The sequence below is a fragment of the Cupressus sempervirens genome, chromosome 1 (genome assembly GCF_028749045.1).
Source record: "Cupressus sempervirens isolate cs-2001-9-10 chromosome 1, ASM2874904v1, whole genome shotgun sequence".
NCBI lineage: Eukaryota > Viridiplantae > Streptophyta > Pinopsida > Cupressales > Cupressaceae > Cupressus > Cupressus sempervirens.
The window spans coordinates 214363870-214381292 of record NC_143118.1 but is presented as its reverse complement, the minus strand read 5'-3'; the positions used below and the strand labels follow the sequence as shown (position 1 = coordinate 214381292).

The following is a 17423-nucleotide window of genomic DNA, read 5'->3' as shown; positions in this document are numbered from 1 at the left end:
CAAAAATATCAATCAAGTGAATAGGGAAAGGCTAATGATAGCCATTATAGCTAAGTTTACATACTCTACACTCATAAATTGTATACTGGATTAGCCATTATAGCTAAGTTTACATATTCTAAGCTCCTACTTGGTACACCAGATTTTGACAATTTCTTTAATTAGTTTTGAATGTGACTTGAGTAGTTATAGTCTATTGTTTTGGCTTCTAGCTAGTTACAATGAATCTTATGCACACAAGGTCAAAAGTGATTGATTGAATTGATGTCTCATTCATATTCCCTATTTACTTGTGAAATATTCTCTTTAACCACTTCAAAACTTCTATAATTGATCTAATACTAATACACAAATGCTTCAATAATAAGGCACTATAGAGCCAAAGATTGGACAAATAAGTGAAAAACATTGTAAGCCAGACATTTTTAAGTGGACTTTAAATAAACGGGATCCAATGAATGAGGGTACTGGACCACTTGGTGTGGGGCATTAAAGAAGCCTATGTAGCTCACCTGGAAAGTACCCGGCACTTAGGATGGCTCGCCTAGTTTCATGGAGGAGTCTGTAGCGCAAAACGATGATCTCGATTCTCTGGTATCAAAGATAGTGTGACGATAGATGCTGACGAGGTACATTCGTGCGAGCAAAACGTGGGAGGAAAACCTAGTGAGTTTGTTGTCGAACTGTCGGTTGATAAGAGCTACATAAGCTTGCTCACCGATTATCAGATTTGGCAGTGCCAAACATTTTAATTATCTTCCCATCCATTCGAATCACTTTGTAAGTGAAGACGAGTTGTAATGGAGGGAATATTAGGAAGAAGGTTAGTCATGTGGTGGTAATATCGTACCCTGCAACGGGGCACACAAATCCCATGTTGCAATTCTCAAAGAGTTTGGCCGCGAGGGGTTTGATCGTCACCTTCGTAAGCTTCAACGTAAACAAGGAGAAAATAATGGAGGCGAAGGAGTATATTGTAGAGCGGCTAAAGTCAGACATTTTCTTTGAGTGCATTCCTGACGCTATCCCACAGAATGAGCACATTGTCGACTCAAATATAAAGCCGGCGGTGTTCAACCACATGCAAAACAACATGGATGGCTCGACAGTCGAACACCAGAGTTGACTCTCCTCCGGTGGCCTGCATTGTTTTTGATTCCTTTCTTCCCTGGGTTGCACCCATGGCCAAGAAGCTCCGGATTCCTCTTGCCTTATTCTAGTGGTCTATAAAATGTGATGTTTGGGCTCTTTCTAGAAAGTGGTTTTATAAAATAAAATAAAAATCTCCATCAATGTTTTAGGAGTCATATGCTTTTTCTTATGGTTTTACGGTTTTATTGTACAGGTGAGGGGCGGGAGATGAACAAAAAGATGCCCAAAAAGGTCATAATCCCGAGCCTACCTAAGTTGAAACCGTCTGATTTAACATCGGCATTCACAAATTCAAAAGGCTTCCTAAACCATTATCTTCACCGGTTGGAGAGCACGAAGGATGCCTCGTCGGTACTAGCCAATACATTTTACGATTTTGAACCTCAAACCATCAATTCCCTAACATTCACTTTCCTCCCAATCGGCCCTTCCATATCCTCAGCCTTTTTGAATGACACAAATTCAGAGGACAGGCAGGTGGGCGCTAATCCTTGGAAAGTAGCAAACTGCATGGAATGGCTTAACAAGAAGCCCCATTTGTCTGTCTTATACATCCCATTCGGCAGTATTGCAGTCATATGCCCAGAGCAGATCAAAGAGCTGGCTTTGGGGATCCAACGGAGTGGCCGACACTTCCTTTGGATGATTCGGCCTCCTCGAGGACGCAGTCACATTGGGGAAGTTCTGCCCGCTGGTTTCTTGGAGGAGACTGCGGAAAGGGGCTTAGTTGTGGAGTGGTGTTGTCAGGGGGAAGTTCTCTCTCACCCCTCTGTGGGGATGTTAATGAGCCACTACAGTTGGAATTCTATATTGGATTTCTTAAGCTTGGGAGTCCCTGTTGTTACTCTGGATCTTCATTAAAGGATTTACAAAATGACTATTAGGTCAACCTTGATTAAACAATTTTGGACTGTTGCAATGGTTAGAATATAACAATAGTTTTAATTGTCAAGTAAAACTCACTTTTGCAAATTCATATCTCTACTTTCTCATCTTTTGGTTCATTGGTTGGCCTCCATTTACATCTCCATCATTGGTCTACTTCGCACATCCTCAAGCAATCACAATTCACAAACTCTACACACTTTACCTTTGTTATCTTCCTCTTCACAACTTCTCCTTAAGATTGCCAATCAACAATGAACCTAGCCTTAAAATTCATTCCTTATGCCTCCTTAAATAGGCAATTTTGATCTTTTATTGCTTAAGCATCACCATCAATCTTAGGGTTAGGTCAAATTTATTGAATCCTTCCATCTTATGCTAGAAATACAATAGGGAAAGTAAATTCCAAGAGGGGGATGAATCAGTCCTTCAAAACTTTAACCATAAAATCATTCACCACACATCCATCTCACAATTTGCATGTAAATTGAAATAGCTAGCAAAACATATTCATCCATAGCATGAAATCAAATAAACATTCAACACATATATGACACAAGATATTTGGTTACACAAATACCCTCCAATAAGAAGGTAAAAATGAGGTGGGGATGACACATAAAAATCTTCACTACTATTGTTATAAAGTGTATCGAATAAAGGTTACAATGTTTGATCATAAACTATGATCTACCCTATGGAATGTCTACCCTGTTAAAGGCTTACACGATTGTTAGATCTTACCATTGTTAAAGGATTTCAACACCTTCTTAGAAATGTGTTTGATAAAAGGACTTAAAAATTACAATGAAGTAAGCACCCAGTTAAAGGATTTACAATAGTCTGTTAGGACTACTCTGTTAAGAGATTTAACTGATTCACCTGCTAGAATATCTCAAAACTGATCCTAAGGTTAGCACTCTTCTACTAGACAACATATCACATCTTTTCTTGTATCCTTGATCCTCTCTGATCAAATGTATCACTTATGTCCTCTATCTTCTTTCCTTTCTTCTCCTCTAATCAATTCTACAATGTATAACTTAATTCACAACTCTTTAGCCACCATGAATGCTCTGTCTACATATGCAAACTTCTCTCTTCACACATATAATATTTTAGGGTTTGTCTTCCTTAAGAAGACCTAGGTGACTTAGGGTTAGGTATGAATCGGATGTAAGAGCATCCTGGGTTTCCTTGTAATCCTATAATTTTTGTTGATTATGCTAGTTAATACCAAGTTCCAGTTATTGTTGAGTGCCATTTTTTAGTTATTTTCTAGTTCTAGTTGTCAAGTTCTTAGTAGATGTCATACACTTAGTGGATGTTGAGCTTCCTGGTTGATATCAAGTTCATAGTTGCTACCAAGTGGTCTTTGGTTACTGAGTCACCCTTTGATTGCCAAGTTCATGTGGTTGCAGAGTGATCTTTGGTTGTCGAGTTCATGTAGTTAATGAGTGTTTGTTTGGATGTCAAGTGTTAGTATTTTATGGAGCCTTTGTTTTCCAAGTTGTCTGTGTCTAGTTCTAGTTTGGGCTGACTTTGCTTGCATTCAATTTTGTTATTGGTAGTTAACATTTGATGTAAGTTGACTTGTGGCTATGCATGTATTCAATGTAAGGATAAATTTTGTGATAGGTCGACCTGTGGCCTTATAAGTATTTAAGGAGGTCTAGAATTGAGTTTCAGGGTGAAGATAGAGAATTTAGAGTGAGTAAGAAGAAGAATGCGAAGTTGGATCATCAAAAAGTGTAATTAGATTTATCTAGTCATAACCCATAAGATGCTATAGTTGCGCATGTAATAAGAGCTTTGAATGCATGTATGAATGAAGGCATTTTCTTGCTATATCTCCCAAGTTGGTTGTTGTTCTTTGCATTGTGTTTTTGCTATGTTAGCTCTTGCAAGGTGGTTTGGATAGTTGGGTGTACCTTTGGCCCTAATTCCTTCCATCTCCCCTTATGTTAGGTGGTATCAAAGCTTGAGGTTCATCCTTGTAGATATTAGATCATGTAGAACCCTAATTTGGATTTGGTTGTAGGGTTGCAGATCTATGGATTTGGCCTATAAATTGCAGCTTGGGTTATGATCTTGTAGGAACCTAATTTGTGAAGATGGTTTGAGGTAGAGGAAATGCAAATAATGCAATATTCTATACATTGAGAAAAATTGCATCTAGATTAGATGTTGTAGAAACAACCCAGAGGAGAGGAGCACATCTTGATGATGTAAGTGATGATGAAGCAGTAGCACCAAACCCTAATCTAGAACCTAAAGAAGATCAAGATGAAGCAAGATTATTGAGAGTGTTGTCTAGGGCATATTCAAAGCCTATTATAGAAGTTCTTCCCTATGATGGAAAATTGGACACCAATGTTGTATTGGATTGGATATCTCAAATGGAAAAATTCTTTGACAATGAAAACACTCTTGATAATAGGAAGGTGAGGATTGTAGTTACAACGTTGAAAATATGTGCCTCACTGTGGTGGGAGCATTTGCAAACTGATAGAGAAAAGAGAGGAAAGGAGAAGATTAGGACTTGGGTGAAGATGGTGAACAAGGTAAAGAAAACATTTCTTCCTATTGATTACAAAGTTAGCTTGTTGAGAAAGATGCAAAATTTGAGGAAAAAAGACATAACTATGAAGGAGTATACTAAGGAATTCTATAGATTGGACATCAGATCTGGACATGTCGATGATAATGTTGAGAAAATTTCAAGGTACATAAATGGATTGAGATATGAAATTCAAGATGAAATAAGTTTTGTGAAATTGGAAAGTGTGGAAGAAGCATACCAATATGCCTTGAAAGCTGAGGAGATCTTGACAAAGAAGCATGAACAAATGCAAAGTGGTAGAGGTTGTAGATTCTAGAGAGGAAAAGGTAGATCTTATGGAGAAGGTGGAGATCTGATAGTTCTGTGCAAGATACATGAAAATATGAATGGAAGAATGATGATAAAACTGATTGGAGAGGTGGTAGTTCATACCGAGGAGGTACTAGCTCTTATCGAGGAAGAGATAATTCTTATTCTAGAGGTGGATTTCATAGTAATTGTTTCAGATGTGGTAAAGAGTGACATAGATCTTTGGAATGTAAATCCTTTAAAAGTGGGCAAGGCAAAAGAAATGTTGTGATTCAAGGAGATGATGAGGGTTCACCAAGTGGACCTATGATTAGAGAAAATTTGATGGTGAGAAGAACCTTATGTAATAAGGAAAGTGACAAGGAACCTATTTTAAGGAGAAGCCTTTTCAAGACAAGATGTAAGATGGATGGAAAATGTTGCAAAGTGATCATTGACAGTGGAAGTTCTACAAATTTGGCATCAGAAGAGTTGGTTACAAAGTTGCAATTATAGAGGCTAAAACTATTGGGAATATTCAAGATATGACAAGTTACTGAGAGGGGAGGGGTAATTAGTAACTTTAAATTCTTCGTTTTAAATTTTCCACAAATCAATCTATGCTACTGCATGCATTAATACTGAAAGTTAAAACATTCATCACACAAAAGAACACAATATTTTGGTGACCCAAAAACCTTCCAAATAGAAAGTAAAAGTTGGGTGGGGATCATACCGACAAAACTTCAATACTGCAGCATAAAGTTGGCCTATTAAGGCTTACATTGACCACTTCTGGTGATTTGCCCTATTAGGAGCACAAAGGACTGCTAGGTCCACCTTGTTAGAGGATGAAGTATGCACTTGGTTAAGAGATTTGTACAAAGACTGTTAAGTCTACCTTGTTAGTGGATTTAGAAATTGATTCACCTGTTAAGATGAAGTAGTGGATCTACTTACAATTGATTTATGATAAGATCCTTTACGCACTGATCACCTTATGTGATGGATATAACTTTTTTGCCTTTGTATTGACCTTGTTATATTCCTTGAACTGTTCTTGATAATCTTTTGCATGTACTTCTCAAAAATATTTCATATTACTTTGCTATTACTTCATACATATGATATCTTACAATACACCTTACATATATACCTTTCAAATTTACAAAACTACAAGGTTAGCCAAAAAAAAAGTGAACAAATACATTACAAAGTCCACCCAATAGTAAATAACTTGGGTTCACTAAACTGACTCAGTGTCCTTCTGATACACACCATTCACTGCATTACTTGGCATCATCATGCACTCGATAGAAATGAAGGCTCAGTCCATACTAATCACTTGATGTAGTTCTAAACTCAGTGACCTCTAGTGACTTGGTAGATGTAGTGTCACTTGGTAGATACTACACATTGAGTTTACCTTACTTCACTTGATAAACAGTACTGCTTCCAATGCTCGATTTACACTGAATCTTCATGACACAAGCTTGCTACTCGTTAGACACTATGAAGCTCAATAGACACTGCTAATCTTCATATTGCTTGCATTAGCTCAGTAGCCACTATCTACTTAGTGTAAACTACTGAACTCTTCAAAGCTTGGTTAACACTGGAATGCTTGGTGAGTGTAAAAAATTAAGTGATGAGCTCGATAGCTATACTAATATGGATAAGTGTTCTCACTAATGGAAATACTGACTTAATGCCAACAATCTCCCCCTTTGGCATTAGTGACAAAATATTTATAAGCCAAAACATATGTAAATAAAATAACTAAATAAATTTTGGTTTTTCAAAATTGATCTTTTTAAAGCTGCTCCATATACATTTTTACATATATACTCCTCGATGACACATAATGTATACACAAAGGTACTTATGTACATAGCTATACACATATACATGCTGACTCTATTGAGTGCTATCTCACCCTTTCAAGTATACTGATATCTCTCCTTATATACAAAATTTCCCTTTTTGCTTATTCTGATATCTCTCCCCCTTTTTGATAGTAATAAAACACATGAGATAATAAACCATCTAACTAATCATCAGTAATAACTGAAAACAATGTAATGTTCATCATACACACATAAAATGTAAAGTCTAAATGATCTCATCATATATCAACTGAATCCCTATCATAATATCTGATAGTGTCAAAACGACACCACTAAACCATCAACATAAAACTAGTCTACATAGTCTGATAATAATACCAACAATAAGTCTAGAAAAGATGTGAACAAGGGTAGGCACTACACTACATATAATATTTATATAGTTACACCAAAATGAGAGAGAAATTCTTGATGTACCTTAAGAATGAGGGCAAATGAGGTATCCCAATTCTCTTGCAAAATTTTGCAGGTGGAGAGAGCAATCTGAACTTTTTTTGATAATTTGATCAGCCACTGAGAAGTTTTGATCCTGGACCAATGTCTTGCAATAAGCAATATGTGTTTGCATTGTATCCATTATTGGCAAGATCATGTTCTAAATACCAATCAAGGTTTCTCTTATTCTTTCTTCTTCTCTTAGAAGTTTTGCCTGCACTTCTGCTAGATATTTCAGCTTGGTGTGATGAGAGGAGCTAGAAGATGGGTTAGCCTATAGCTTTGATGCATTAGATTTCATGTTAGCATCAACCTTATTTAGCTTCTCCTTTATTTCATTGGTAAAATTAGACACATCACAAAGTTTGGCAAAAAGTGATGCTACATTATTAAAAGAATTTTCAAAATTACCCAAAAATGTGGACAACTCCACTTGTTTGATTGCAATCTACTGGGCAATATGCTCTAGCACCTTGTTATCAAACTTCCTTTTAGCCCTTTCAATTAGTTTCTCTTGTCTAGAGGAGTCCTCATTATATTTCTATACAGCCTCTTTTAAATGAACCAAAATATGTTGAGTGGAATCCACTTCAATACCTATAGCATCTATAATTATATTCTTGGCATTTTCAATTATTTTGTACTCCTTATCCCTTTCAGACCTTAGTTTCTTCTGGGTAGCTTTCTTCTCTATAAGTTGACTAGCTAACCTCATTTCTTCAATAGTAGTAGTCTCATAGTCAATCTTAGGTACTATAATTTTTGTTTCTAAGTCAATGTCTTCTTCAATTTCCTTTCCAGTGATCAAAAGTTTCAATGGTTGCCTTTGTTTTACTTCAATGATGACTAGTTTGACTTTTGGAATAGACGCAATAGTAGAGATAGAAGGGCTAGCACTAAAAAATGGAATAGGGCTTAAGGATTGAATGCCAATAGAAGTATTAACTGGACCAAAAACTAAAAAACTTCCCAAAAATGGTGCCACACTTGGTAGAATACCCACAGAAGTGTCTAAACTAATTGGAATCGAAGTAGATGCAGATAATGCTGATGAAAAAAAAATTGTAGAGCTTATTGGAATTGATGAAGACAAAATTGTAGAAATTAGTGATGCACTAATTGAAGATGCAGAAGTAGAGAGAGCTAACTCGGTAGCTAGGGAAGTAACAGTCAGCTCAGTAGATGAAGTTCTTGACACTTCCATTGTAGAAACTTGGAGCTGGGAGGTGGGTGGTGAAGATTGAGAAATTGATGTTGGTGTTGTGGTCACAATCTCACTAGTAGAAGCTATCTCCACAGATGTGACAATATGTGATGGAGTGTGAGGAAGAGATGCAATTGCTTCTGCTGCAATTCTGACTAGATCATCTTCATCCTTTTCTTCCTCTTTTGTTTCTTCCTCCTTTCCTTCTTCATCCATTTCTTATACTTCCTCCTCCTCTTCTTCCTTTTAATCCATTAGAGCATGTAACTCTCCTTTAGTAACTATGATGGAAGGAGTTTTGTCATCATCATCATCATCACTATCATCATCTTTAATTATAATAGTCTCATCTGATGGCTTGTTGAGATGATATACATCTCTCTAGACATCTGAGACATGCTTAACCACTGATTCTATGTTATTCATTAATATAAAACATGAGTTAAGGTTCAAAATCATTCTGTCTTCATGCTCCTTTATTGCCTTCTTTACTTCTGCATTAGTCAAATTAGGTACTAACTATCTCAACTATTGTTCAAAGATGTCTTTTATAGTTTGCACTGTGTTCTCCCATCTGACTTGGATTTTGGCAAAAAGATCTACATGGATTTGAGGTTGAATTTGAGCAAGGGAGTATTTGCATATACCCATCTTCTGCATGACTAAGTCCTCAATCTCTTTCTGCTCATCTAGAGTTTGAATGTCATATTTCAGAACTTTGAAGTTACATATTCCTACTCCAACTCTTAGCTATTTCATCCTTTCCTCAAATTTAGGTGGAGAGCGAATGAATATAGTTTTAGTTTTTCCTTTCCTATCTCTCCTAGAGAACACTGCAGTTGGTTTCTTTTGAGGTTTAGTGATAATCACTCTACCTTTCTTCCTTGCTGTTTCCTCTTTCTCTGATTCTTCTTCTTCTTCTTCTTCTTCATATTCCTCTTCTTCATCCTCACCCTTGCCCTCAGTAAGCATTAGAGGACCTTTAGCTGTCTTCAATCTGGCAATTCCCTTCCTGCCTCTGCTAAGAGCTTGAGGAATCTTTATACTGAGCTTTATCCTCTTCTTGGCTTCCTCGTAAGTGCCAAATGTATGAAGATTTGGATTAGCTGGCTCATTTACTAAATCCTCAATGATGTCCCTAGCTTCATCAATGTTAATTTCATAAGGCAATGGTTTTACCCATGCCACTCTTGGTATGACTACTTGAATGTACACTCTATGACAGTCCACCATGAAGCATATTTCATCCTTGTAGTCTTCCACAAGCTTGGGTGGGATTCAAAATCTGTTGTTCATTTTCTCCTTGAATGCCTGAAAATAATTATCCAACACCCTTTCAAAATTTTCACCCATTTCTTCAATAAATTCATTTATCTAATAAACAATAGGGGTATCCTTCCTCCATATGACTATGCCCTTAGATGGAAAGAATTTTTGGACATAAATGAATAAAAAGGTAAGCAATGAATTGAACTTGAAGGTATTGTTCTTGGAAGTCTTCACACTTTCAATGTTTTTGTTCAATTGCTTCAATAATACATCTGACAAATCAAATTCAAGGTTCTTCTTTATAACCTTGTATGCTAGGTCAACTACCTCACAAGGGACGTTGTTCAACCGACTCGAGCTGTAGATCTTATGTGCAATGATATGGATGCCAAACCTAAGCTCTATGTCAGTGACATTGTTTAATTTCAAACCTCTATCATCCCACTTAGCTAGGGTTTTCTTTTGCAGTTCCTCTCAACCTAGGTTTTTGGTTGGCTTAGCTTTGCTTAGTATTGGCAAACCCATAACCTTGTGTATCATCTTCTTTATAATCATAATTGGTTGCTCTAACCATAATTGACCACTGTGGAACCAACTCAATATGTATCTTATCCATTTCACTTGGAAATTTTGAGCCATGTGAGGGATATGAGTTAATCCTTTAGCTTCCAAATGTTTATGCTCGGGTTTTAAAATTTCATCAACACACATTTCAGGTAGGGCAGTATCCATTTCTAATGTCCCTAGTTCTTGAATAGAACATTTAAAATGAGTTTGAATGTCATTAATTAGGAGTACCTTCGTTGTGATTTGTGACTGAGCTCCATAAGGATCAAATGATTCAGCAATGGTCGAAACAATTTTGAAGTTTGGTGCTTTCCATTCGATGCCCTTAACCAACATTTCAGAACCCTTCTTTGGTTTAGTGTTGCTTCCACTGGTAGATGCCATTGCTACTTGGTAGATGATAAAATTCATGAAGATCTCACTGGTAAATTGCTTGGAAACACTACAATGCTCTTTCAAATCGCTCTGCTCTTTGAATTCTATGGATGCAATGAAAAATGAAGTTGAAATTGCCCCTTTTTGTCGAGAAATTTTTGTAAATGCTCGGTGTCATTATGACAAATGTGTGACAAAATGTCATCCACTAACCTAACTTACCAAGAGTATCAACTTGATGAATAAACCAATTTTCCTTTACTCCCAACCTTGCTTGGTAAGGTCTACAACCAACTTTCCTCGGTGGAGTCTGATGCAACTCAGCAAAGGATAACCTTTTTATGATTCCTAGTGTATCTAGAATATTGATTGGATCATTTTCATTCCTCATATTTCTTGGAACTACTTATGATTTTCTTGCTAAATACAGCTCCAATACATTCTTAGGAATTTAGTTTGAGGGGATGGAGTCACTCACTTCTTGAGTGACTTCACTACCATGATTTGAGTGTGTATCCTTAGTAGATTTAGGAATCCATCACTGCCTCATTTGTTTCCTTATATTGCCAGTATTTGGGATTTGTGATTTTGGCTGATGGTTTGAAGAAGGATCTTGAGAAGGTTAAAATGATTTTGGAATGGCCTACACCTAAGAATGTGGGTGAGGTAAGATCATTTCATGGTTTGGCTAGTTCTTACAGGAAGTTTATAAGGAAATTTAGTTCTATTTGTAATGTTATGTCTAACACAATGAGAGGAGATTTAAAAAGGAATTCAAGTGGACACATGAAGCTAATAAGAGTTTTGAGACTTTGAAACAAAAGGTTGTTGAGTTACCTATATTGGCTTTTCTTGATTTCAATAAGATATTTCAAGTTGAATGTGATACAAGTGTAGTGTAATAGGAGCTGTATTGAGTCAAGAGGGTAAACCTATTGCTTTCTTTAGTGAAAACTTGAATGATGCTAAAAGAAAGTATAATGTGTATGATCAAGAGTTTTATGCTATTTTTAAAGCCTTGAATAAGTGGAAACATTATTTGATTCCTAAGGATTTTGTGTTGTATATTGATCATAAAGCTTTATAGTACTTGGGAAGTCAACATAAATTGAATCACATACATATGAATTGGGTTGAGTACTTGTAGAATTTTACATTTGTTATCAGACATAAGAGTGGAGTTATTAATAGAGTTGTTGATGCATTGAGCAAAAGATGTTCTTTATTGACTAAGATCAAGGTTGAAGTTCTTGGTTTTGATGAAATGAAAGAGTTGTATGATACTAACCCTTATTTTTCTAATGCATGGAGAGAGTGTAGAGCACCAAATTTGGCAAATCACATAAGTAAATATGATGAATATTTCATTCAAGAAGGTATTTTGTTTAAAGGAATTCAGTTGTGTATCCCTAAAAGTTCTATGAGAGTGAATTTGATCAAGGAAAACCATAGTGGTGGATTGGCTAGACATTTTAGAATTGATAAGACATTGAGTTTGTTGAAGGATAAGTATTACTAGCCACAGATGTATAAGAATGTTTAGAAATTTGTAATGAATTGTGGAATTTGTCAAGTTGCAAAAGGAGTAAGTCAGAATACTAGTTTGTATACACCTATTACTATTTTTGAGAAACCTTGGAGTGACATTAGTATGGATTTTTTTTTTTTGGATTGCCTAAAATAGTGAAGGGGTATGATTCTATATTTTTTTTTATGGATAGATTTACTAAAATGGCTCATTTCATACCATGTTAGAAGACATTAGATGTTGAGCATGTTGCTGAACTTTTCTTCAAAGAGATTGTGAGATTGCATGGATTACCAATAAGTATTATATCTAATAGAGATAGTAAGTTTGTTGGTTATTTTTGGAAAACTTTTTGGAAGAAGATGGGTACTAAATTAAGGTTTAGTTCTACAGTCCATCCATAGAAAGATGAAAAGATAGAGGTTGTGAATAGAAGCTCGAGTTATTTTTTGTGATTTCTAGTTGGAGATAAGCCAAGTAATTGGAAAATGGTATTGGCACAAGCTAAGTTTACATATAATTATTTTATCAATAGAAGTACATGGAAGACACCTTTAGAGATTGTTACTGGAATGTAGCCTAGGGGTATATCAGATTTAAGGGATATTGTTGGTGAAAAAAATAGAAGTGTTGCTAGAGAAGAATTTGTTGAATTTATGGAGTCTTTGCATAAGGAAGTGAATTTGAGGTTGGAAAAAAGAAATTAGAAGTATAAGGAGAATGCTGATAAGTCAAGAAGATATCATGATTTTGAAGTTGGTGATGAAGTGACAGTTCATTTGAAAAAGGAATATTTCCTATTGGAACATACAATAAGATGAAGATGAAGAAGTTTGATAGTGGGAATGCTTATGAAGTTGAGTTGCATAATGACATGGATATATCCCCTATATTCAATGTTGCTAATATATATAAGTAACATAAGTCAGCTGATGAGGTTGTTGTATTAGATGACAATCCCAAGAAATAGATTGAAAATTTTGAAAAGGTATTAGATCAAAGATTTGGTAAGAGCATAAGAGGAAAAGATTACTATGAGTATTTGGTGAAATGGAAGAATAGACCAATTGAAGATGACATGGATTTCTCAATCTGAGTTGAATTTAGCTCAAGTTGTGAAATTTGCATGATTCAGGATAGTCATTTCTCCAACCATAGTTGTCTAATGTAGGAGCATCCTAGGTTTCCTTGTAATCCTATACTTCTTATTGATTCTATCAGTTGCTACCGAGTTCCAATTATTATTGAGCGCCATTTTTTAGTTATTGACAAGATCCAGTTGTTGTTGAGTTCTCAATAGATGTTGAGCACTTAGTGGATGTTGAGCTTCCTGGTTTATATCAAGTTCATATTTTTTGTTGAGTGTTCTTCGATTACCGAGTCACCCTTTGGTTGCCAAGTTTGTGTGGTTGCTGAGTGATCTTCAGTTGCCAAGTTTGTGTGGTTTCCAAGTGTTTTTTGGATGCCAAGTGTCAAAATTTCATGGAACCTTCATTTTATGAGTTGTCCATGTCTAGTTCTAGTTTGTACCAACCTTGCTCACATTTAATTTCATCATTGGTAATTAATATTTAATGTAAGCTAACTTGTGGCTATGCATGGAGTTAATGTAAGGATTTAAATTTTGTGATAGGCTAACCTATGGCCACACAAGTATTTAAGGAGGTCTAGGATTGAGTTTTAGGGAGAAGATAGAGAACTTAAAGTGAGTAAGAAGAAAAATGCAAAGTTGGATTGTCGAACATTCTAATTAGATTTATTTGGCTGTAACCTAGAAGACCTTACAGCCAGGCATGTAATAAGAGCTTTAAATGCATGTATAAATGAAGGCATTTTCTTCCTCTATCTCTTGAGTTGGTTGTTGTTCTTTGTGTTTTACTTTTTCTATGTTAACTCTTTCAAGGTGGTTTGGATAGTTGTGTGTGCCTTTGGCCCTAGTTCTTTTCATCTCCCCTTGCACTAGAATCAATGATTGTGATTCATCCATTTTGTTGATTAATCCATCCCTTTAAATAATTGGTTGCATCTACCTTATAGGGATCCTCAATAAATATTTTTTCTTATCATATAGAATCAAAAAATAATCTCTCTAATCTGATAGAGTATAAGAACATCAATGATACCTTTGTGAATGAATGAGAATGAAAAAGTGTGAAAATAAAAGAATCAAAATGATTCCTAAGGTAAGGTGGATCCTTTTAATTTGATCCTTCTAGTACTAAAAGGTAACCTTCTACATCAAGTTGATATGGCCAAGCATGGTCTTAAGAGAAGAAATTACATAGAAAAATATATTTTCTAAAATTAACATTGTTAGTAGATTAATGAGAATCAAGACTTTGAGAAAAAATATTTCTTATTTCTAGTGTTGATGACTCTATTTGAGATATCATTATGATTTTTCATGGCTACTATATCTGATTTTTTTTTTTAAATGTGACCTAAGATAATAATTACATAAAAAATTGGGATGATTTAATGGTTATTTTTAATGAATTTCTCACCATTTGAGATTTTAGTGATTGAGAAAATTGTAGTGTGATTGATCAAACTATTTGAGAAAAGATACTTTCAGATATTTGAAGAAAATTGTACCATAAAAGAGAAACAATAATGGAATTAAATAATGGTGAGCTTGGAGAGGTTAGCAAAGGAGAAGGATGGTGAGGAAGATGTTAGATATTAGGAGGGAACTTGTGGGGCTTCTAGCCAGATTGTAGGATTTATTCCTAATATTATTTTGTTGCTAGAATCTCTATTAGGTGTTTTCAAAAATATCTTAAAGGATGGACTTTTGAGGACTCCAGTTGAAGCACTTGAGGTAGTAGTCCCACTACCTTCTAGTGGTGATGATGGATTTGTAAAAGGGGGTCCTAAGGTCTCTTCAATAGTGGGGTTTGGGTGTCCTAGGACATGGATTTTCAAATGGGATCATAAATATTAGGGGAAGTTATTTAGGACCATCTTGAACAATGAACACTCGGTTCCTATTGAACCTATTAAACTAGGATACCGGAATGGGGAGTTCTCTATTTTTATCCCTAACCCAATCTTGGATTCTCCTATTCTAGTGTTGGAGATGATTCTTATTGGTATGTTTCTTGGTTCCAATCCTACTATTGAAAATGTTTGTTCCTATGTTGAATAGATGTGGTATTTAAATGGCCAAGTTGAGATAGTTTCCCTTCCCAAGAGTTTCCTATCCTTCAAGTTCTTGAATAAAGAGGAGTGTAATAGAATCCTTTGTGGGGGTCCTTGAAATAATGTTAAAATGGCTCTCTCATTTTGGAAATGGGATCCCAAATGGAACTTTGAGGTATATTTTTTATTTTGTCCATGTTTAGGTTAGATTCCCTAGGTTGTCTTTGGAGTTTTGGAATGTTCAACTATTTTCTAAAGTATTGTTACTTTCTTTAGCCAACTGTTGTTATTGATCACTATACAACATATAGGTCAAGGTTGATCTTTACATGTAATTGTTTTAATGTCTCATCTCTTATTATAATCAATTTCAAGTAGGGTTTATTGAAATGGGAGGTTGAATTTGAATCCCTTTTATTTGCCTATTATATTTGCAATAAGATGGGTCATTGGGATAATAATTGCCCCAAAAAAATTGAGATGGTTGTTTAGCCTCATCTCACCCTAGGGTATAATGAGAAGTGGATCTATAAACAAGCATCAACTCCTAAGATAGATTATAGGTTGGATGACTTAGGTAAGTAAATCAAGCGAATTTGTTCCTCAAGAGGACTTGGTTATTTTAGATTCCCTTCAAGGTCCCAATATTTCCATTGCAAAAAATTTTAGGAGTCCCCTGGAGGATGGTAATGTTTCCTATTTGGTTGTGGCTAACTCTTTTGATTTTGAGAAGAAGACTGACCTTTTACAATAACCTTAATTACATTCTAGTAAATTTTACCATAATACCAAGCTTACCCCTAATATTATTATAACCTTGATCATCATAGTATTTTTAACATTAATTCAAATATTTTTAATATTATAATGATTTAGAATAATTGAGAGGTGGAGGTGAACAAGTTATCCTTGGGTCCAGATGTACTAGATCAACTTTTAAAAACTTTTGACAACTTAAACAAACTCAGAAACCCACTTACTATCTATAACACATCATCAACAATTTATTTAACCCTTTATCTCTATATATATTTTCTGCTAGTGAATAAACTATAGTAATATATATTATGCAAAAAAAAAATATCTACACATGATAATAATACTTTGATACCATGATTTAACATCGAAAACCACCAAGTAACATGCTACCAATTTTTCACTCTTCTAAAGTGAGCTCGGTAAAGAGCCAACCATGTTAATGGTTACACAAGATACTGTTAAATGTAACCTTGTTAAAGGATTTAATCACCATGTTAGGAGTGGCCTTCTTATAGTACTTTAGAACATTCCATTAGAATATCATCTTCATTAAAGGATTTACAACATGACTGTTAGATCAACCTTGACTAAAGGATTTTGGACTGATACGATGGTTAGAATGTAATAGTAGTTTTAGTACTTAAAGTACAACTCACTTTGCAAATTCATATCTCTATTTTTTCATCTTTTGGTTCATTGGCTAGCTTCCATTTACATCCCCTTCAATAAACTACTTTCCACCTCCTCAAACAATCTCAATTCACAAACTCTTCACACTCGACCTCTAATGTCTTCCTCATCGGTACTTCTCCTTAATATTACCAATCAATAATGAAACTAACTTTAAAATTCATTTCTTATGCATCTATAAATTGGAAATTTCAAACTTTATTTCTTAAACATCACCATCAATCTTAGGATTAGGTTAGATTCATCGAATCCTTCCATCTTTTATTGGAAATACAATAGGGAAAGTAAACTTTGGCAGGGGGGGGGGGCGGGGGGTGTGTGCGTTGAGGGGGGTTGGTTGAATCAGTTGTTCAAAAATTTAAGCATAAAATCATTCACCACACATCCATGTCACAATTTGCATGTAAACTGAAATAGCTAGCTAAACATATTCATCCATGGCATGAAATCAAATAAAATTCTAGAAACCCTCCAATGAGAAGGTAAAACTGGGGTGTAGATGACATCCACAAATCTTCACTATTGCATTTGTAAACTGTATCCAATGAAGGTTACAATGTTTGATCATAAACTATGATCTACCTCATGAAAGTTCTACCCTATTAAAGGCATACAAGATTGTTAGAACTTATCCTATTAAAAGATTTCAACACCCTATTA

General features: G+C 35.2%; 1 pseudogene; it reads left to right on the top strand.

Annotated features, from left to right (window-relative positions):
• Positions 1-552: 552 nt before the first annotated feature.
• Positions 553-17423, top strand: part of LOC149576905 (UDP-glycosyltransferase 74E1-like) — a 67151-nt pseudogene continuing 50280 nt past the window's right edge.